Source organism: Dendropsophus ebraccatus, unplaced genomic scaffold (assembly GCF_027789765.1).
Source record: "Dendropsophus ebraccatus isolate aDenEbr1 unplaced genomic scaffold, aDenEbr1.pat pat_scaffold_460_ctg1, whole genome shotgun sequence".
Taxonomy (NCBI): domain Eukaryota; kingdom Metazoa; phylum Chordata; class Amphibia; order Anura; family Hylidae; genus Dendropsophus; species Dendropsophus ebraccatus.
In genome coordinates, this window is record NW_027210066.1 from 18,345 (window position 1) to 40,234 (window position 21,890).

A 21,890-nucleotide genomic window follows, 5' to 3' on the forward strand; every position below is an offset into this window, starting at 1 on the left:
GGCCCGGCAGCCAAGTTGTAAACAACTCTGCCAGTTGGTTGCCATGGCAACAGAGGCCAGCAAGTCTTGGACAAACAAACTTTTCGTAGCCACACTCGGGCTAATTTTTCGGGGTCGGTCCACCTGCGCACAACACACTCGAGGGATGTTTCTTGCAAAACAGTAGTTTCAGGTGCAGCCGGCTTGTTTCCTTCTTCATTCTTTTGCTCTGTTTTTTGCAAACTCATTAGGGGGTGCACTGAACCTGGAGGCACTGCAATACCAGGTCAATGCCTGGAGAGGACAGAGCAAGCTCTTTTTCCATCTCCCTGTTCTAAAAATCCATTTAATATATGGTCCCCAGATAGGGGACGTATCAGATATTAAACTGATAAGAACAGATTTTTTTTAAGTTGGCTACCCCTTACAACGGGGGCTTTCTTTATTTAAGTCAACAAATTATTACAAAAACAAAGTATTTTTACAAGGATAAAAATGTACAATAAAATACAATTTTTCCAATAAAATACAATTGTTTTGCATAAAAACACATAAAATCATATTAAAAGGGACTTGGTGGACTTATATCACAGAGCTCCATTCACTTAAAAACCATTTTCTTGCTAAAACAGGGAAATGCTTTCTGTCCAATAAATAATAATAATACATCTCATTAAGACAAATGGTTAAAATGTCCTTCACAGATAAAACCTCATGTTTGTATAATAAAATATTCCTGGCCTTCCACAGAGCTGCCTTCACACAGTTTATAGTCTTCCATGCCATGATTTCTTGAGTCCTTGTTGGGCATTCCAAGCAACCATAAAAAACAGCAGCGTGATTCAGTTCTTTAAGTCCAGTGATTCTTTTTATCAGAGGGGATATTTTAGTCCATACGTGTTGCGTGTAAAAACAAGTCCAAAACAGATGGTGCACGGTCTCTGCTTCCTGGCAGCCTCCCCTCGGACAGATCGCTGAGTTGGTTAAACCTCTTCGGTGCTGGAATGCCCGGCATGGAAGACACTCGTGGATGCAGCTCCAGGCCAGGTCTTTCTGTGGATTAAAAATATAATTAGCATTGGCCATTTCCCATATTTTTTTACATTTTTCTTCATTAAAATTTTTAATAGGAGCAATAAAACCACTTTCCTTCACAGCCTTTAAAATCTTTTTACTGTTTGTCAAGTTTTGAGCGCTTTTCCCCTTCAGACCATAAAAACTAACTGTTGTCTCTAAAATCTTATAATGCTTGGGTAGATTAAAAGCGTACGGGGAAGTTAAAATGGTTGAAAACCACCCGTTTCTCCTCATAAAATACCCAGTATTAAAACGTATAAAATAAGACCAGTAGTTCTCTTTGGACAGGGAGTTAAAACACATGCTAAAAAACTTGATTAAAAGAAAGGCTTTAAAATCAGGAAAGTCCTTACCACCCATCTTCTTAGGTTTACATACAGTTTCTCTTTTTAGCTTTTCCATCTTGGAGCTCCATAAAAAGGTAAAACAAGCTTTGGTTATTTTTTTAAGAACAACTTCTGGAGGGGGAAACACCATACTTAAATACAATAAAAGAGGTAAAATCACCATTTTGGTAATTAAAACCCTCCCCTCCATCGTCAGCTTTCTCATATTCCACATACATAGCTTTTGGTTTACTTTTTGCGCCACCAAGTCCCAGCTACTAAAACCATTGTTTGACTCATTGAAGGAGACACCTAAAATCTGCACAGTATCGGACACCGGAACAGGAATGTCTCTTAAAACCATTCCACTTATATTTAAAATGCTGCTTTTGTTTAAATTAACTTTAAAACCGGAGGCACAAGAAAAAAACTGGATCTGCTTCAAAGTTTTTTGAAGCGATGGGGCGTCCCTGCAAAGCACCGTGACATCATCCATGTACCCCACTGCTTTGGCCTCGAGTCCCCCTCCTCCCGGCAGGGGGACTCCGTGAATCTGTTTGTCTCTCCGAATGGCACACATTAGAGGCTCTAAGGCGCAGATGAAAAGCAGTGGGGACAAGGGACACCCCTGCTTCACTCCGGATTTTAAAAGAATGTTCCGTGTCTTAAAACCATTTACTAAAATTTTACTTGTGCAGCCTTGATAAAACGCTTTAAGAGATAATAAAAAACCCTCCGGTATACCCATTTTTTCTAAAACCTTAAAAAGATAAAAATGCGATACCCTGTCAAATGCCTTTTCGAAGTCTATGGATAAAACGGCAAGTTGTCCTTTTCTTGACTGGGTATCGCTGATCACGTCCTTAATAAGGTTTAAAATGTCCCAGATGCTTCTCCCGGGTACCCCACAGACCTGATTGCAATGGATTAGCTTGTCGATCACGGCCTTCAGACGGTTTGCACACAGTTTGGCCATGATCTTGTAGTCACAATTCAGAAGGGTGATTGGTCTCCAATTCCTCAAACTCGACCTGTCTCCCTTCTTGAAGAGGAGGGAGACATCACCCTTCTTCCACGACCCCGGGAGAGCTTTGGACTTAAAAACATCGGTTAAGAGATTAAAAAGGTCGTCCTTTAAAATCCCGTAAAAAGTCACATAAAATTCTATGGGTATACCGTCGGGCCCAGGTACCTTACCTGTCTTAAAACTTTTAACAGTCTCTAAAACCTCCTGCTCCGTGATGTTCTGTAATAAAAGGGACTGGGAGACAGGGTCTAAAACATTAGTGATCTCCTCCAATGAGTCATTTAAAAAACATTCATCAATGTTTTTTGTGTTAAAAAGATCCGCATAAAATTCATACACTTTTGTTAAAATACCCTGTACATCATTTTCATCATCAATATTGTCAATTAAAACTTTCTTTTCCGTAACTTTCTTAAAAAAGTACCTGGAGCAGGTCTCGTTCTCTTCCAGATGTTTTATTTTAGAACGGAATATCAGTTCTTTCCCTTTCTGCTCCAGGCACTGAGAGATCTCTTTCCTTATATCAATAATCTCTTTTTCTACTTCAATACCGTGATCTCTGAACTTGTACAGGGTTTGCAGGCGAGTATTTAAAAGGTTAAAAAAGGCACGTTTCTCCTTAGCTTTTGAAATCCCAACGTCTATAAAAAATTCTTTTATCTTTAATTTCATTTTTTCCCACCAAGCACTGATGGGAATGTTGGGATTTCTTACTCGCCTGCAATCCTTATAAAAAGTGATAAAATCAGATAAAACCTGCGGATCTTCTAAAAGGGACACGTTTAATTTCCAGGCATTCTTACCAGTTCTCCTGTTAAAATCGCTTTTCACTTTAAAAAACAATAGCTTGTGATCTGAAAAAATATTCGTAAAAAGATCACATTTAAAAGGCAGTACTTGATAAGAGCAGAAAATAAAATCAATTCTAGATTTGCAATTGACGTTACCCCATGTAACGCCGGCTTCCTCAGGTGCATTCATATTACATTTCTTAAAAACATCGGTGAGTTTAAAATCTAAAACAATATTCTTAAGCATGGAAGACGTCTTATCATAGTTTCTACTCACTGAGGTTGAAAGCCGGCGTTCCCCCCTTAAAATACAGTTAAAATCACCTGCTAAAACAAGAGGTTCAGAATCGTTAATAAAAAGCGGTAAAACTTCTAGCATTCTAGCTCTTTCATTTTTTTCAGGAGAACCATAAAAGTTTAAAAACTGCCATTTAATACCATTGATAAAAGCTTTTACAAGTAAAATTCTGCCTGGTAAAATTTCAATAAAAGAATCAATTAAAACGTTCCCTTTAAAAAGTATGGCGACCCCTGCTGATCTGGATTCGTTGGATCCAGACCAGATTGACGGACCGTGCACCCAGTCGTCTTCATATTTCTTATACGTCATGCAATGCGGGATGCTGCACTCCTGCAGGAAGAAGACGGAAGCAGCAAAAACCGTCAGATAATTAAAAAGGGCAACCCTTCTCACTTTTGCCTGTAGACTTCTTACGTTAAGTGAGAGACCGGACAACTCAGCCATTGGAGAGTGTAAAGGAAATCAATCTCGCAACAGGACTACAACTCTCCGGCTACACCAGAGACCCCACTCGAGCTCTCATATCCCCCCACGTCCGAGTCTACTGTGCACATGGACGATGCCGGGGATGAACTACCGTCGCTCAAGTGACTCCCCGGACCCCAGGCAGCAGTAGGGGCCACAGTGTCACCCCATACAGAACATACGGGCAGCACGGTTTGTTGGGTTCCCGACTCACTTACTTCCGCTATCCCCTCCGCAGGGGTGGGATGTTTGCTTATTGCGGTTTCCGGCACCTCAGAGATGGTGACCCCTGAGGCCCCCTCCTGGCAGAGAGGGGGCGGGGTGCCCCGGCGTGGGGCCTTTGGAGGAGCGTCACTTGGTTTCCCCACAACGGTGAGTACTTCCATCGGCTCCTCCTGCACCACCTCCGAGTAGAGCCGGGACCCGGAGCCCTTGCGCCGCTTAACCGTGGCCTCACCACCGGGGTCTTTCCACTCTGGCACAGCCTGTACCGAAGGCTGTTGGGCCAGAGAGCCGGCGCCAGTCGGCACACCTTCCACCCCAGTTTCCTGGGGAGGGGCCTCCTTCCGGCCACCAGCTCTCTTTTTCCCCGTCCTCTGCGCCTTAGGGCCCTCTGCCGATCTCTCTAGGGGAGTCACTGATGTGTCCATTGCATCACCCGTCTCCGGCTCTTGTGGGGGGGCACTTTGGGTCTCTGGTTGCCCAGGCTGGTGTCCTGGTCTAGGCTTGGGTTGCCCTGGCTGCTCCGTCTTTCTCGGTCTGTGGGGACAGTTTGCATACAGGTGACCGATGTTGTGGCAAAAATTACATCTGGCTCCTTGACGGCACTCTTGTGTTTCATGTTCGGAGCTGCCACATTTCTTGCATGTACTGTCACACTGTTCTTTTGAGTGCCCATATTTGTGACATGCCCTGCAGAAGTCAGGCATTCCCGCAAAGTAGAGGTCGCCACACATGTTGTTCAATTTAAAACGTGCTGGTGGTAATCTCACTCCCCCTACAAAGTTGGGGTCGTTAATGCACGTAACTAAAAACCGCCATTTTGAGGTCCAAATACCAAACTCGTTCATAATCTTCCCCTGACACTTCACGCTCTTAAAGTAGGCTGCCAGGAAGGCTTCCACGTCTTTTAGACTAGCGAAAGGGGAATACATCTTAATCACTACAAGTTTGGTAATATCGAGGACGTGCTCTATGATCTGGACCCCCCCAAGCTTCGGATGTTCCTTCCCGGGAATACTCGCCACGAAATCTCGAAAGATTCCCTCTTCGGTGAACGATACATCGTATATCCTACGCTTGGGGTAGTCCTGGATCGCCAATATCTCTCGCTTCTGGATGTTAAAAATTCCCATGAGCACGTCCTCCACGACAAACTTCAGCCCTCGAGTGTCTTCCGTATCACCTGTGAGTATGACTCGCACAGTGTTCTTAATCCGGGCATAAGCCGGTACGGAACCTGGATCCGCATCCATGGTTCTCGATGGTACGCAACGTAACGCTCTGCTTCGCTCCGTAAAGCTCCGCTCCGCAACGCTCCGCTCCGCCCTCCCTTGATCCGAAGATCGCAGGAGGCGATCGCAACCCGTTGTCTGGGGACTAAGCCGCCTGCCTATAGCAGCATGGGGACAATCCCCCAAGGCCGACAGGACGGGTACCCCAGACACCTCTTGACTTCGAAACAAGTGCAGCAACAGGTACTACACTTGATCTTAGCCAAAAGGCCGAGAAGCGATGGCCACAACGGTTTCCCGAAAACTCCCCTTCTCGGACACCACGTCCTTCTTGTTAAGGCGAAGCCAGACATACATACCCTATTATGCGCTCCACCCTCTCAGATGGCGGACCGGACGTGCTTTCACACTGCATCTCCTATTGCCTAGCACTGCCTCTGTCTTCCTTTCTGCTCTCAAATCTGAATAGCTCCACCCCCCAATCACACTGCGTCTGCTTCCACCTGATGGATGGCAGACATACACGTCTCTGTCTCTGTCTCCGTCTCTGTCTGGCATACATGACATGCAGCTAGCTCTTTGGCTGGCTGTCTCTGTAGCTGGCTGGCTGTCTCTGTGGCTGGCTGCCTAGCTGGCTAGCTTATTATTAGTACCTACCTACCTACCTACCTACCTACCTATCTATCTATCTATCTATCTATCTATCTATCTATCTATCTATCTAATCTATCCTATCTATCCTATCTATTCTATCTAATGTATCTAATCTATCTATCAAAGAACATGGAGGGTGAATTCTCCCAGCTGGAGCCGTAGGCAGGCAGCATCAGCAGGATACATCGGCCGGCCACCAGGAAATCAAATCCAAAGGAAACGGTTTAATAAACTGCACCTACCTTTCCACCTACCTGCTCGGTCGCTTGACCGGCTGCAACTGAGCTGCTTGTTGTGCTGGCAGCTGTGTATAGCAGCAAAGCCTTGATGACATCACGTCCCGCGATGACATCACCAGCACTGGCCCGGCAGCCAAGTTGTAAACAACTCTGCCAGTTGGTTGCCATGGCAACAGAGGCCAGCAAGTCTTGGACAAACAAACTTTTCGTAGCCACACTCGGGCTAATTTTTCGGGGTCGGTCCACCTGCGCACAACACACTCGAGGGATGTTTCTTGCAAAACAGTAGTTTCAGGTGCAGCCGGCTTGTTTCCTTCTTCATTCTTTTGCTCTGTTTTTTGCAAACTCATTAGGGGGTGCACTGAACCTGGAGGCACTGCAATACCAGGTCAATGCCTGGAGAGGACAGAGCAAGCTCTTTTTCCATCTCCCTGTTCTAAAAATCCATTTAATATATGGTCCCCAGATAGGGGACGTATCAGATATTAAACTGATAAGAACAGATACTACACTTGATCTTAGCCAAAAGGCCGAGAAGCGATGGCCACAACGGTTTCCCGAAAACTCCCCTTCTCGGACACCACGTCCTTCTTGTTAAGGCGAAGCCAGACATACATACCCTATTATGCGCTCCACCCTCTCAGATGGCGGACCGGACGTGCTTTCACACTGCATCTCCTATTGCCTAGCACTGCCTCTGTCTTCCTTTCTGCTCTCAAATCTGAATAGCTCCACCCCCCAATCACACTGCGTCTGCTTCCACCTGATGGATGGCAGACATACACGTCTCTGTCTCTGTCTCCGTCTCTGTCTGGCATACATGACATGCAGCTAGCTCTTTGGCTGGCTGTCTCTGTAGCTGGCTGGCTGTCTCTGTGGCTGGCTGCCTAGCTGGCTAGCTTATTATTAGTACCTACCTACCTACCTACCTATCTATCTATCTATCTATCTATCTATCTATCTATCTATCTATCTATCTAATCTATCCTATCTATCCTATCTATTCTATCTAATGTATCTAATCTATCTATCAAAGAACATGGAGGGTGAATTCTCCCAGCTGGAGCCGTAGGCAGGCAGCATCAGCAGGATACATCGGCCGGCCACCAGGAAATCAAATCCAAAGGAAACGGTTTAATAAACTGCACCTACCTTTCCACCTACCTGCTCGGTCGCTTGACCGGCTGCAACTGAGCTGCTTGTTGTGCTGGCAGCTGTGTATAGCAGCAAAGCCTTGATGACATCACGTCCCGCGATGACATCACCAGCACTGGCCCGGCAGCCAAGTTGTAAACAACTCTGCCAGTTGGTTGCCATGGCAACAGAGGCCAGCAAGTCTTGGACAAACAAACTTTTCGTAGCCACACTCGGGCTAATTTTTCGGGGTCGGTCCACCTGCGCACAACACACTCGAGGGATGTTTCTTGCAAAACAGTAGTTTCAGGTGCAGCCGGCTTGTTTCCTTCTTCATTCTTTTGCTCTGTTTTTTGCAAACTCATTAGGGGGTGCACTGAACCTGGAGGCACTGCAATACCAGGTCAATGCCTGGAGAGGACAGAGCAAGCTCTTTTTCCATCTCCCTGTTCTAAAAATCCATTTAATATATGGTCCCCAGATAGGGGACGTATCAGATATTAAACTGATAAGAACAGATACTACACTTGATCTTAGCCAAAAGGCCGAGAAGCGATGGCCACAACGGTTTCCCGAAAACTCCCCTTCTCGGACACCACGTCCTTCTTGTTAAGGCGAAGCCAGACATACATACCCTATTATGCGCTCCACCCTCTCAGATGGCGGACCGGACGTGCTTTCACACTGCATCTCCTATTGCCTAGCACTGCCTCTGTCTTCCTTTCTGCTCTCAAATCTGAATAGCTCCACCCCCCAATCACACTGCGTCTGCTTCCACCTGATGGATGGCAGACATACACGTCTCTGTCTCTGTCTCCGTCTCTGTCTGGCATACATGACATGCAGCTAGCTCTTTGGCTGGCTGTCTCTGTAGCTGGCTGGCTGTCTCTGTGGCTGGCTGCCTAGCTGGCTAGCTTATTATTAGTACCTACCTACCTACCTACCTACCTATCTATCTATCTATCTATCTATCTATCTATCTATCTATCTATCTATCTAATCTATCCTATCTATCCTATCTATTCTATCTAATGTATCTAATCTATCTATCAAAGAACATGGAGGGTGAATTCTCCCAGCTGGAGCCGTAGGCAGGCAGCATCAGCAGGATACATCGGCCGGCCACCAGGAAATCAAATCCAAAGGAAACGGTTTAATAAACTGCACCTACCTTTCCACCTACCTGCTCGGTCGCTTGACCGGCTGCAACTGAGCTGCTTGTTGTGCTGGCAGCTGTGTATAGCAGCAAAGCCTTGATGACATCACGTCCCGCGATGACATCACCAGCACTGGCCCGGCAGCCAAGTTGTAAACAACTCTGCCAGTTGGTTGCCATGGCAACAGAGGCCAGCAAGTCTTGGACAAACAAACTTTTCGTAGCCACACTCGGGCTAATTTTTCGGGGTCGGTCCACCTGCGCACAACACACTCGAGGGATGTTTCTTGCAAAACAGTAGTTTCAGGTGCAGCCGGCTTGTTTCCTTCTTCATTCTTTTGCTCTGTTTTTTGCAAACTCATTAGGGGGTGCACTGAACCTGGAGGCACTGCAATACCAGGTCAATGCCTGGAGAGGACAGAGCAAGCTCTTTTTCCATCTCCCTGTTCTAAAAATCCATTTAATATATGGTCCCCAGATAGGGGACGTATCAGATATTAAACTGATAAGAACAGATACTACACTTGATCTTAGCCAAAAGGCCGAGAAGCGATGGCCACAACGGTTTCCCGAAAACTCCCCTTCTCGGACACCACGTCCTTCTTGTTAAGGCGAAGCCAGACATACATACCCTATTATGCGCTCCACCCTCTCAGATGGCGGACCGGACGTGCTTTCACACTGCATCTCCTATTGCCTAGCACTGCCTCTGTCTTCCTTTCTGCTCTCAAATCTGAATAGCTCCACCCCCCAATCACACTGCGTCTGCTTCCACCTGATGGATGGCAGACATACACGTCTCTGTCTCTGTCTCCGTCTCTGTCTGGCATACATGACATGCAGCTAGCTCTTTGGCTGGCTGTCTCTGTAGCTGGCTGGCTGTCTCTGTGGCTGGCTGCCTAGCTGGCTAGCTTATTATTAGTACCTACCTACCTACCTACCTACCTACCTATCTATCTATCTATCTATCTATCTATCTATCTATCTATCTATCTATCTATCTAATCTATCCTATCTATCCTATCTATTCTATCTAATGTATCTAATCTATCTATCAAAGAACATGGAGGGTGAATTCTCCCAGCTGGAGCCGTAGGCAGGCAGCATCAGCAGGATACATCGGCCGGCCACCAGGAAATCAAATCCAAAGGAAACGGTTTAATAAACTGCACCTACCTTTCCACCTACCTGCTCGGTCGCTTGACCGGCTGCAACTGAGCTGCTTGTTGTGCTGGCAGCTGTGTATAGCAGCAAAGCCTTGATGACATCACGTCCCGCGATGACATCACCAGCACTGGCCCGGCAGCCAAGTTGTAAACAACTCTGCCAGTTGGTTGCCATGGCAACAGAGGCCAGCAAGTCTTGGACAAACAAACTTTTCGTAGCCACACTCGGGCTAATTTTTCGGGGTCGGTCCACCTGCGCACAACACACTCGAGGGATGTTTCTTGCAAAACAGTAGTTTCAGGTGCAGCCGGCTTGTTTCCTTCTTCATTCTTTTGCTCTGTTTTTTGCAAACTCATTAGGGGGTGCACTGAACCTGGAGGCACTGCAATACCAGGTCAATGCCTGGAGAGGACAGAGCAAGCTCTTTTTCCATCTCCCTGTTCTAAAAATCCATTTAATATATGGTCCCCAGATAGGGGACGTATCAGATATTAAACTGATAAGAACAGATACTACACTTGATCTTAGCCAAAAGGCCGAGAAGCGATGGCCACAACGGTTTCCCGAAAACTCCCCTTCTCGGACACCACGTCCTTCTTGTTAAGGCGAAGCCAGACATACATACCCTATTATGCGCTCCACCCTCTCAGATGGCGGACCGGACGTGCTTTCACACTGCATCTCCTATTGCCTAGCACTGCCTCTGTCTTCCTTTCTGCTCTCAAATCTGAATAGCTCCACCCCCCAATCACACTGCGTCTGCTTCCACCTGATGGATGGCAGACATACACGTCTCTGTCTCTGTCTCCGTCTCTGTCTGGCATACATGACATGCAGCTAGCTCTTTGGCTGGCTGTCTCTGTAGCTGGCTGGCTGTCTCTGTGGCTGGCTGCCTAGCTGGCTAGCTTATTATTAGTACCTACCTACCTACCTACCTATCTATCTATCTATCTATCTATCTATCTATCTATCTATCTAATCTATCCTATCTATCCTATCTATTCTATCTAATGTATCTAATCTATCTATCAAAGAACATGGAGGGTGAATTCTCCCAGCTGGAGCCGTAGGCAGGCAGCATCAGCAGGATACATCGGCCGGCCACCAGGAAATCAAATCCAAAGGAAACGGTTTAATAAACTGCACCTACCTTTCCACCTACCTGCTCGGTCGCTTGACCGGCTGCAACTGAGCTGCTTGTTGTGCTGGCAGCTGTGTATAGCAGCAAAGCCTTGATGACATCACGTCCCGCGATGACATCACCAGCACTGGCCCGGCAGCCAAGTTGTAAACAACTCTGCCAGTTGGTTGCCATGGCAACAGAGGCCAGCAAGTCTTGGACAAACAAACTTTTCGTAGCCACACTCGGGCTAATTTTTCGGGGTCGGTCCACCTGCGCACAACACACTCGAGGGATGTTTCTTGCAAAACAGTAGTTTCAGGTGCAGCCGGCTTGTTTCCTTCTTCATTCTTTTGCTCTGTTTTTTGCAAACTCATTAGGGGGTGCACTGAACCTGGAGGCACTGCAATACCAGGTCAATGCCTGGAGAGGACAGAGCAAGCTCTTTTTCCATCTCCCTGTTCTAAAAATCCATTTAATATATGGTCCCCAGATAGGGGACGTATCAGATATTAAACTGATAAGAACAGATTTTTTGATTGAAAATATCTTTATTACAATCAGTCGTCGTCAGGCATACATAAACTGTGACGCAGCACAGTTCAATAAATAAGACACTACATACTCAGCACCATGGTACAACATACAGCACAGGCTCCCTACGCTATACATCATACCACCCGCTACACTAACATTCCAGCATACCTTAACAATCCTAAAACAACAAACAATAAAGCAATACAGACAAGTGATGGGGTAAGGGGGGTGGGAGAGAGGGGGGTAGGGAGGGGAAATCACAGGCCCGAAGCTTTATTGAAAGACAACACAACACAAGGGGAGAGGGGGAAGGAGAGGGGTATCAATCCTCTTCTTCCTGGTCCGATCTGTCCATGATGGAATAGTCTCTGAGCAGGCTGTGGACCAGCCTGCGGCAGTCCAGAAAGGACATCCTCTCCTTCTTCAGAATGAGGCGGTTCCTGGCAAGCCATATAGCGTCCTTAAAACAGTTCATAAGGCGCCAGGCCTCCCGGGTTGCCTCATCGCCGAAATTCCCAGGGAACAGGCCGTACAGCACCGCGCAGTGCGTTAGCCTGTTCCTGGGCACACAGTCACTGAGTTCAAGTTCCAGGGCGTCCAACAGGCCCTGAGCAAACGGACACTGCCAAAAGAGGTGCGAAGATGTTTCCTCCACGAAGGGGCACCGGGGGCAGTACCGCGTTTTGCACAGGTTGCGGGCATGCATGAATGACCTCAAAGGCAGTCCCCCCTGAATGGCCATCCAAGACAAGTCCTTGTGCCCGTTGGTCAGCTTTGCCGAAGCCACATTTGTCCATACAGTCTCTGCGGTGGCCGCAGCGAGCCCTGGAACGAGCTCCATAGAGTCCTGTGCTCTGATGAGCTTGTGGACAGTTTTTGGCTTCCACAAGTCGGGCTTGAGTCCCTCCAGTTGGTGTTCCCTCACAAACTTGACGACGCCCCCGTAGAACCAGGGAGTGTGCCAGTTGTAAGGGATGGAGCTGTCCCACTTGTCCCAGCTCAGACCCCTCCAGAGGGGGAGGAGGAACAGGCGAGACATGGACCTGCCCGCAGAGCCATTTTTCTGTTGCAGAGTCCTCCGCACACAGTCACATACAAAGGCTGCCCGCAGCAAGGTAGGGATATCCGGAACACCTTTTCCGCCCTTGCGGGGTTCCTTGTACATCACGGAGCGCTTCACTCTGTCCATTTTGGAGCCCCAGATGAAACAAAACACGGTCCTGGTGATGGCCCTGCAGACGGTGACATGGGGGGGCCAGGCCTGTGCGGTGTACTGGAGCACAGGCAGAACTTCGTTCCTCAGGACCAATGCTTTGCCCTCAATGGTGAGGTGTCTGAGGCTCCACAGCCCGATCTTCGTATTGACCTTAGCCAATCGCTCTTCCCAGGACTTGAGGGCCGCGCCTTCCTTTCCGAACCAGACTCCAAGGATCTTGATGAAGTCCGGTTTGATGGTAAACGGGAAGGGGGCGGAGGAAGCCAGGTGCCACTCCCCGAAGAGCATAGCCTCCGACTTCCCGCAGTTGACCTTTGCCCCTGAAGCCTTTCCGAACTTCTCGCAGGTCTGGACGAGTGCGGTCACCGAACGCTGGTCAGCGCAGAAGACGGTCACGTCGTCCATGTACAGCGAGCACTTGACCTCGTGTCGATCGGGTCCGGGTACGGTGATCCCTCTGATCTCTCCGTTCTGCCGTATAGCCTCCGCGAAGGATTCTATAACACAAACAAAAAGGAGAGGTGAGAGAGGGCAGCCTTGTCTGACCCCAGAGAGAACCGGAAAGGGGTCAGTCTTCCAGCCGTTCACCAGTACCCTGCTGAAAATATCAAAATACATCACGTTAACAAAACGACAAAACATATCACCAAGTCCTAACCTACGCAGTGCCCTGCCCATGAACTCGTGAGAGACCCGGTCGAAAGCCTTCTCCTGATCAAGGCTGACCAGGGCCGCGTGTGCACGGCGGCTTTGGATGTAATGGACCGTGTCCCTCACTAGGGCGAGGCTGTCTGCGATCCTGCGGCCGGGAATGCCACAGGTCTGGTCCAGATGGACGACCCGACCGATGACCTTCTTCAGCCGGTTGGCCAGCACCTTGGCGAGGATCTTGTAGTCCACGTTCAAGAGAGAGATGGGACGCCAATTTTTCAAGTCACATCTCTCCCCCTTCCGCTTATACAGGATCGTGATCATACCCTCCCTCAACGACGGAGGCATTCTGCCCTCCACCACCATCTCCTCGTACAGCTCCAACAGGTCCGGGCAAATGAGATCCCCCAGCGCTACATAGAGCTCCGCTGGGAGACCATCACTGCCCGGGGTCCTGCCAGGCCTAAAGGATTTAGCGGCAGAGAGCAGCTCCCCCACCGTCAAGGGGGCGTCCATGGCCGACGCACCTGCGGGATCAACAACGTTAGTGATACCTGACAGGAACTCGTCGGCCACTTCGGAGTCGGTGGTCTTCGGGGCGTAGAGGCTGCGGTAGAAGCTAGTGACAACCCCCATCACGTCCTCTTTGCCCTTCCGCAAACTTCCGGTCTCATCCCGCAGCTCAGTCAGGGGCGTGTGGCCGGCGTGGAGTTTCCTGAAAAAGAACGAGTTACATTTCTCACCCTTCTCCAGGTTCTCCACCTTGGAACGGAAGACGATTCGCTTGGATTCCTCCTCAAAGTGCCTTTGCAAGCTCTTTTTGGTCTCCTCCAGCTCCTCCTTCACGTCCCAGCCGCACCGGAGAAGGTCTTGCAGTGACCGCAGCTCGCGCTGCAGCCTCCTGAAGTCCCTCTTTCTTCCGCACGCCTGTTGACGACTCTTGGCCTGAAAGAAACTGCGAAATTGAACCTTAACAAATTCCCACCAATCACTAACACGCTCAAACATACATTTATCGTTGCGCCATACGATGTAGGCCTCTCTAAGCTCCTCCAGAACCTCCTCCTGAGCCAGTAGAGCACAATTCAGCTTCCAGGAGCCTGGGCCAGATGGGAAACCATGGCCCAGAACCCCTTGAAACAGAATGGCCCTGTGGTCAGAGAAGAAGCAGGGAACCATAGAGTGCCTAGTCTGCCTGACTGCTCGAGAGGCAAACACAAAGTCAATCCGAGAACGGAGCGAGCCATCGGGGCGGCTCCATGTATAATTAACAGAGCCGTTCCCGATGGACCCAACAACGTCCTGCAAGGATGCTTCAGTCACCATCTCGATGAGCAGTTTGGATGTGACATCCAACTTGACAGATGTCCCAGAACTGCGTCCGTCCGCTTCAATGGGGCAGTTGAAGTCCCCACCCAACACTACAGCCCTGGAGGTTGCGAGCTGGGCCCGCAGGGCCTGGAATAGTTCCAGACGCGCACCCTTCTCAGGAGAGGCATACACATTGATGAGCCTTACGGGCTCCCCCGCCCAAGAGCCGTCTGCAATTAGCAATCTGCCACAGACAAGCTCCTGAACAGAATCAAGTGTAAAGTTGCCTCCCCTGATCAGGATGGCGACCCCTGCGGACTTACAGTCGCCCCCGCCGGACCAGTAGGAGGGACCGTGGGACCACTGCCTGGCCAGATGGTTGTAGGACCTAGAAGAGGACAGAGCACATTCCTGCAACATATACACATCGCACAACTGAGCATTTAAAAACGAAAGAACTGTCTGGAATCTAGACCTATCTCTCATACTCCGCACATTTAAGCTAAAGATGGAAAGATTAGCCATGGGGAGAAAAGAAAAGGGTTAGTCACAGACTCATACGATACCACTCCGGTCGGGCGGATCCTCTTCTTCGGGGCCCGCCGGCCCGACCCATTCCCGTATGCACTCCTCCAGCGCCTCTTTCAGGTGTGCATTCTCTGGGACGTCCTCGAAGTCGAAAGCCTCCGGTTCGTCGACCAGATTCTCCACCACCTGATCCATGTCGCTTTCCTCCGGGAGGTCATCTTCGCAGACCTCGATGATCTTTTTCTTGGAGGTCTCAGCCGATGGGCTGTCCCTCACTTTCCTCTTCCTGTCGGGAACCACTGTGGGGACAAGAGGGGGAAAATCCTCCAAGGAGAGAACCACAGCAGCGGGAGGAAAGGTTAGTGCTGCTGGGTTGGGGGAGTGGGGTGGGAGGGTGGGGGTAGGGGCGGGGGACAGGGGACCCACTGAGGCAATGGGATAGGGGAGGGATTCCTCAGTGGGGGTGGGCGGGGAGGGAGAGGGGGGAGGGGGGGAAGGAGGGGAGGGGGAAGGGGTAGGGAGGGCGGGGGTGGGGGGAGGGTTAGGGGCCGTCGTCCTCTTACCCTCCTTCTTCTTCTTCTCCTTCTCCTTGGGCTTCTGCGCTGCTTGGGCTACGGCCGGCTGCTGGCCGGTCGGAGCTTTGGCAACCACGGATGCCCACGTTCTCTTTTCCCTCTGGGGGCAGGCCCTGTAGCTGTGGTCCGCATGGCCGCAGAGGTTGCAGGTTTTTGCCTTCGGACAGTCCTTGGTCCCATGCCCCGGCACTCGGCAGACTCTACAGGAATCTTCGCTGCAGTCCTTCGCCTGATGACCCTTCTTGCTGCATCTCCTGCAGATCTGCGGCATATCCGGGTAATAGATGAAGCCTGGAGCGTCACCCAAAGAGAAAGCCTGAGGCAGGTGCTGGAAACCGTCGTCCGATGACTCATCCCTGTTGAGCCTCACGACCACCGACCACTTGCCAGTCCAGAATCCAAGGCTGCTCAGGATCTTGGAGGGTTCCTTGACCACTGTGCAGTACCTTGCAAGGAATGTGGCGATGTCCTTGCCTGGGATGTACGGGTTAAGGATTGAAACCGTCACCCGCCTCTCCTCCCTTTGGATTAAGCAGTTGCTTACAAAGCGAGAGAAAGGGGATTCGGGCCTCGCTGCCTTTACCGCCTCCCAGTACCTCCTGCAGGTGTTGAAGGAGGCAAATGTCACATAGAAGATCCCCGTGAAGAAGAAAATGCTGAGGGTTTCAGCCTTGGAGAAACCCTGGTCCAGGACCATCTTCTTAGCGAACACATCCTCAGACATGTCCGGCTCTCTACCATCCACCTTCTTCAGTCGCATGGCCACCGTAGTGCGCATCCAGGGCCGCAGTGTAGGGACGCCTGGATCCGCAGCCTTGCTGGTCGTCGGCTGAGCTGGGGCGGCAGAGGAAGAGGCATCCACGACCCGGGCCTCCTGGCTCTTCCTCGCTTCCTTCTGCTGGGTCTTCTTCATCTCCGGTGCTGGTGCTGAAGAGGCCATCGCTTCTCCCGGTCGAGCTCTTTCCTGGTGGGCGGAGCTATGCAGATCCTCGTCGAAGGGGGCGGAGAGATGCAAATCCTCGTCGCCGGCTTCTTCGGGGTTCAGCGTCGTCCTTCTCGGGGTTCCGGGGCGTCTTCGTCGATCGTTCGTCGGCAGGCGGGATCGAAGTGGTTCTCCGGTCAAACCGTCGGGCACAGGACAATCGAGCAGCAGGCCGAGAGGAAGGTTCACTCTCGTTCCTGGGGAATAGCCCTACACCCAATAGCTGCAGTGAGCTTAAGACGAATTAAATCGCCGATGCCCAAAGGCCGAGTGCAGGGGGTACCCCAGGACCTGAGCCGTCAAGTCAAGGCAGTTCAGTAAGACAAGATACTACACTTGATCTTAGCCAAAAGGCCGAGAAGCGATGGCCACAACGGTTTCCCGAAAACTCCCCTTCTCGGACACCACGTCCTTCTTGTTAAGGCGAAGCCAGACATACATACCCTATTATGCGCTCCACCCTCTCAGATGGCGGACCGGACGTGCTTTCACACTGCATCTCCTATTGCCTAGCACTGCCTCTGTCTTCCTTTCTGCTCTCAAATCTGAATAGCTCCACCCCCCAATCACACTGCGTCTGCTTCCACCTGATGGATGGCAGACATACACGTCTCTGTCTCTGTCTCCGTCTCTGTCTGGCATACATGACATGCAGCTAGCTCTTTGGCTGGCTGTCTCTGTAGCTGGCTGGCTGTCTCTGTGGCTGGCTGCCTAGCTGGCTAGCTTATTATTAGTACCTACCTACCTACCTACCTATCTATCTATCTATCTATCTATCTATCTATCTATCTATCTATCTATCTAATCTATCCTATCTATCCTATCTATTCTATCTAATGTATCTAATCTATCTATCAAAGAACATGGAGGGTGAATTCTCCCAGCTGGAGCCGTAGGCAGGCAGCATCAGCAGGATACATCGGCCGGCCACCAGGAAATCAAATCCAAAGGAAACGGTTTAATAAACTGCACCTACCTTTCCACCTACCTGCTCGGTCGCTTGACCGGCTGCAACTGAGCTGCTTGTTGTGCTGGCAGCTGTGTATAGCAGCAAAGCCTTGATGACATCACGTCCCGCGATGACATCACCAGCACTGGCCCGGCAGCCAAGTTGTAAACAACTCTGCCAGTTGGTTGCCATGGCAACAGAGGCCAGCAAGTCTTGGACAAACAAACTTTTCGTAGCCACACTCGGGCTAATTTTTCGGGGTCGGTCCACCTGCGCACAACACACTCGAGGGATGTTTCTTGCAAAACAGTAGTTTCAGGTGCAGCCGGCTTGTTTCCTTCTTCATTCTTTTGCTCTGTTTTTTGCAAACTCATTAGGGGGTGCACTGAACCTGGAGGCACTGCAATACCAGGTCAATGCCTGGAGAGGACAGAGCAAGCTCTTTTTCCATCTCCCTGTTCTAAAAATCCATTTAATATATGGTCCCCAGATAGGGGACGTATCAGATATTAAACTGATAAGAACAGATACTACACTTGATCTTAGCCAAAAGGCCGAGAAGCGATGGCCACAACGGTTTCCCGAAAACTCCCCTTCTCGGACACCACGTCCTTCTTGTTAAGGCGAAGCCAGACATACATACCCTATTATGCGCTCCACCCTCTCAGATGGCGGACCGGACGTGCTTTCACACTGCATCTCCTATTGCCTAGCACTGCCTCTGTCTTCCTTTCTGCTCTCAAATCTGAATAGCTCCACCCCCCAATCACACTGCGTCTGCTTCCACCTGATGGATGGCAGACATACACGTCTCTGTCTCTGTCTCCGTCTCTGTCTGGCATACATGACATGCAGCTAGCTCTTTGGCTGGCTGTCTCTGTAGCTGGCTGGCTGTCTCTGTGGCTGGCTGCCTAGCTGGCTAGCTTATTATTAGTACCTACCTACCTACCTACCTACCTACCTATCTATCTATCTATCTATCTATCTATCTATCTATCTATCTATCTATCTAATCTATCCTATCTATCCTATCTATTCTATCTAATGTATCTAATCTATCTATCAAAGAACATGGAGGGTGAATTCTCCCAGCTGGAGCCGTAGGCAGGCAGCATCAGCAGGATACATCGGCCGGCCACCAGGAAATCAAATCCAAAGGAAACGGTTTAATAAACTGCACCTACCTTTCCACCTACCTGCTCGGTCGCTTGACCGGCTGCAACTGAGCTGCTTGTTGTGCTGGCAGCTGTGTATAGCAGCAAAGCCTTGATGACATCACGTCCCGCGATGACATCACCAGCACTGGCCCGGCAGCCAAGTTGTAAACAACTCTGCCAGTTGGTTGCCATGGCAACAGAGGCCAGCAAGTCTTGGACAAACAAACTTTTCGTAGCCACACTCGGGCTAATTTTTCGGGGTCGGTCCACCTGCGCACAACACACTCGAGGGATGTTTCTTGCAAAACAGTAGTTTCAGGTGCAGCCGGCTTGTTTCCTTCTTCATTCTTTTGCTCTGTTTTTTGCAAACTCATTAGGGGGTGCACTGAACCTGGAGGCACTGCAATACCAGGTCAATGCCTGGAGAGGACAGAGCAAGCTCTTTTTCCATCTCCCTGTTCTAAAAATCCATTTAATATATGGTCCCCAGATAGGGGACGTATCAGATATTAAACTGATAAGAACAGATACTACACTTGATCTTAGCCAAAAGGCCGAGAAGCGATGGCCACAACGGTTTCCCGAAAACTCCCCTTCTCGGACACCACGTCCTTCTTGTTAAGGCGAAGCCAGACATACATACCCTATTATGCGCTCCACCCTCTCAGATGGCGGACCGGACGTGCTTTCACACTGCATCTCCTATTGCCTAGCACTGCCTCTGTCTTCCTTTCTGCTCTCAAATCTGAATAGCTCCACCCCCCAATCACACTGCGTCTGCTTCCACCTGATGGATGGCAGACATACACGTCTCTGTCTCTGTCTCCGTCTCTGTCTGGCATACATGACATGCAGCTAGCTCTTTGGCTGGCTGTCTCTGTAGCTGGCTGGCTGTCTCTGTGGCTGGCTGCCTAGCTGGCTAGCTTATTATTAGTACCTACCTACCTACCTACCTATCTATCTATCTATCTATCTATCTATCTATCTATCTATCTATCTATCTATCTATCTAATCTATCCTATCTATCCTATCTATTCTATCTAATGTATCTAATCTATCTATCAAAGAACATGGAGGGTGAATTCTCCCAGCTGGAGCCGTAGGCAGGCAGCATCAGCAGGATACATCGGCCGGCCACCAGGAAATCAAATCCAAAGGAAACGGTTTAATAAACTGCACCTACCTTTCCACCTACCTGCTCGGTCGCTTGACCGGCTGCAACTGAGCTGCTTGTTGTGCTGGCAGCTGTGTATAGCAGCAAAGCCTTGATGACATCACGTCCCGCGATGACATCACCAGCACTGGCCCGGCAGCCAAGTTGTAAACAACTCTGCCAGTTGGTTGCCATGGCAACAGAGGCCAGCAAGTCTTGGACAAACAAACTTTTCGTAGCCACACTCGGGCTAATTTTTCGGGGTCGGTCCACCTGCGCACAACACACTCGAGGGATGTTTCTTGCAAAACAGTAGTTTCAGGTGCAGCCGGCTTGTTTCCTTCTTCATTCTTTTGCTCTGTTTTTTGCAAACTCATTAGGGGGTGCACTGAACCTGGAGGCACTGCAATACCAGGTCAATGCCTGGAGAGGACAGAGCAAGCTCTTTTTCCATCTCCCTGTTCTAAAAATCCATTTAATATATGGTCCCCAGATAGGGGACGTATCAGATATTAAACTGATAAGAACAGATTTTTTTTTTTTTTTTTTTTTTTTTTTTTTTTAAAGTTGATTATCCAAAAGGATAACAACCAATTTTATTAAAAAACAAAAGCTTACAACAACAAAAAATAACTTTGCAAAACAATACACAAAACAAACAAAGAAAAATTCTATCTTCTACACAAAGAAACAAAACTATCATATAACTTTATACCAGAAAAAAAAACAGAAAAACCCCAACAAATTATATTACCCTCTCAAACCACCCTTGAAGGCAAGATACGTCAATACACGGAACATACTAGGTGATATAGAACGTGTCTCTTCTACTCGCTTTCTTATATGAGCAGGTACATTATAGAACTCAAAGAACCCTTTTATATCTTTTATCATGCTGTCTTTTGCTTTTTCCTCTACTCTGCCGTAAAAACTCCTCCTTTCTAGCGAAGCTATATGCTCCCAATCTTCCAGAGACACAACCTCCTGATCCCTACTTCCTTCCTCTGAAGGTGACCTAACTATCTTTTTCTTTTTTTCCCCCTCTCTAGGAGTCTCCTCTACCTCTCTGGGAGCCCTTCTAACTGCAGGCTCTATATTTTCCTCCCGCCGCAGACTATCACTTTCTCCAACTACTACCTGACCCTCCTCCTTCTCCTTCTCCTCCTTCTCCTCCTTCTCCTCCTTCTCCCTCCCCCGCTTCTTTCTAAGTGGACATGCCGCATACAGGTGGCCATCATTCCCACATAAGTGGCAAACCTTCTGTTTCTCACAGGAATCAGCTGAATGTCCTTCCGTTTGGCATTTTGCACAAAACAATACCGTACAATGCTCTTTCACATGTCCATATTTTTTACATTTACGACAAAACTCTTCCATTCCCGAATAGAACAAGTCTCCATTGACAGTTCCAATTTTGAAACGGCCTGGAGGCACACAAATCTTTCCATTTTCCATTTCTTTAAACTTCACAGCGAACCTCCACTTCATTGTCCATATCCCGAACAAGTTCAAGATTTTCCCCTTGGAAACAACTTCCTCGCAGTACTGCGCCAGGAACAACGAAATTTCCTCCTCATCCACATAAGGGCTGTATATCCGCACAGTTATCAGTCTTTGTCGCCTCGGAAAATGAGATATTATATCAATACCATTCAGTATAGCATTTCCCTTACAACATTCAGTCTTACCCATCAGATAACTGTAATCCTCTTCTGAAGTTAGTACCAGGTCGTACACTCCACGCTTTGGAAATTCCAGCAGGGCCAGGATCTGACTCCTCTGCAAACCGAAGAGCTTGAAGAAAATCTCCTCCACCAGGAAAACAAGTCCCCGCTCTTTCTTTCCAGGGTCTCTCAGTATAAAACGACATCCATTTCTGATCTTTGCATATCCCGGGACTTCCTCTGCCGTAGTTCCATCCGCATTTATCGCTTCCATTT

The 21,890-nt window shown here is 49.0% G+C and overlaps 6 non-coding genes and 5 pseudogenes across 6 annotated transcripts; all 11 read right to left on the minus strand.

Annotated features, from left to right (window-relative positions):
• Positions 1 to 228: 228 nt before the first annotated feature.
• On the minus strand, positions 229 to 442 carry LOC138776609 (U2 spliceosomal RNA; annotated as a pseudogene).
• A 5,113-nt stretch (positions 443 to 5,555) lies between these two features.
• On the minus strand, positions 5,556 to 5,702 carry LOC138776623 (U2 spliceosomal RNA; annotated as a pseudogene).
• A 962-nt stretch (positions 5,703 to 6,664) lies between these two features.
• LOC138776634 (U2 spliceosomal RNA) lies at positions 6,665 to 6,855 on the minus strand. The gene has a single exon (XR_011360756.1). It is a non-coding gene; the product is annotated as a U2 spliceosomal RNA (small nuclear RNA).
• Positions 6,856 to 7,813: 958 nt separating this feature from the next.
• On the minus strand, positions 7,814 to 8,004 carry LOC138776635 (U2 spliceosomal RNA). The gene has a single exon (XR_011360757.1). It is a non-coding gene; the product is annotated as a U2 spliceosomal RNA (small nuclear RNA).
• Positions 8,005 to 8,966: 962 nt separating this feature from the next.
• Positions 8,967 to 9,157, minus strand: LOC138776636 (U2 spliceosomal RNA). Its single transcript, XR_011360758.1, has one exon. It is a non-coding gene; the product is annotated as a U2 spliceosomal RNA (small nuclear RNA).
• A 970-nt stretch (positions 9,158 to 10,127) lies between these two features.
• Positions 10,128 to 10,318, minus strand: LOC138776637 (U2 spliceosomal RNA). The gene has a single exon (XR_011360759.1). It is a non-coding gene; the product is annotated as a U2 spliceosomal RNA (small nuclear RNA).
• A 950-nt stretch (positions 10,319 to 11,268) lies between these two features.
• LOC138776601 (U2 spliceosomal RNA) lies at positions 11,269 to 11,439 on the minus strand (annotated as a pseudogene).
• A 5,474-nt stretch (positions 11,440 to 16,913) lies between these two features.
• On the minus strand, positions 16,914 to 17,056 carry LOC138776622 (U2 spliceosomal RNA; annotated as a pseudogene).
• A 958-nt stretch (positions 17,057 to 18,014) lies between these two features.
• On the minus strand, positions 18,015 to 18,205 carry LOC138776638 (U2 spliceosomal RNA). The gene has a single exon (XR_011360760.1). It is a non-coding gene; the product is annotated as a U2 spliceosomal RNA (small nuclear RNA).
• A 966-nt stretch (positions 18,206 to 19,171) lies between these two features.
• LOC138776639 (U2 spliceosomal RNA) lies at positions 19,172 to 19,362 on the minus strand. Its single transcript, XR_011360761.1, has one exon. It is a non-coding gene; the product is annotated as a U2 spliceosomal RNA (small nuclear RNA).
• A 966-nt stretch (positions 19,363 to 20,328) lies between these two features.
• On the minus strand, positions 20,329 to 20,537 carry LOC138776607 (U2 spliceosomal RNA; annotated as a pseudogene).
• Positions 20,538 to 21,890: the final 1,353 nt, after the last annotated feature.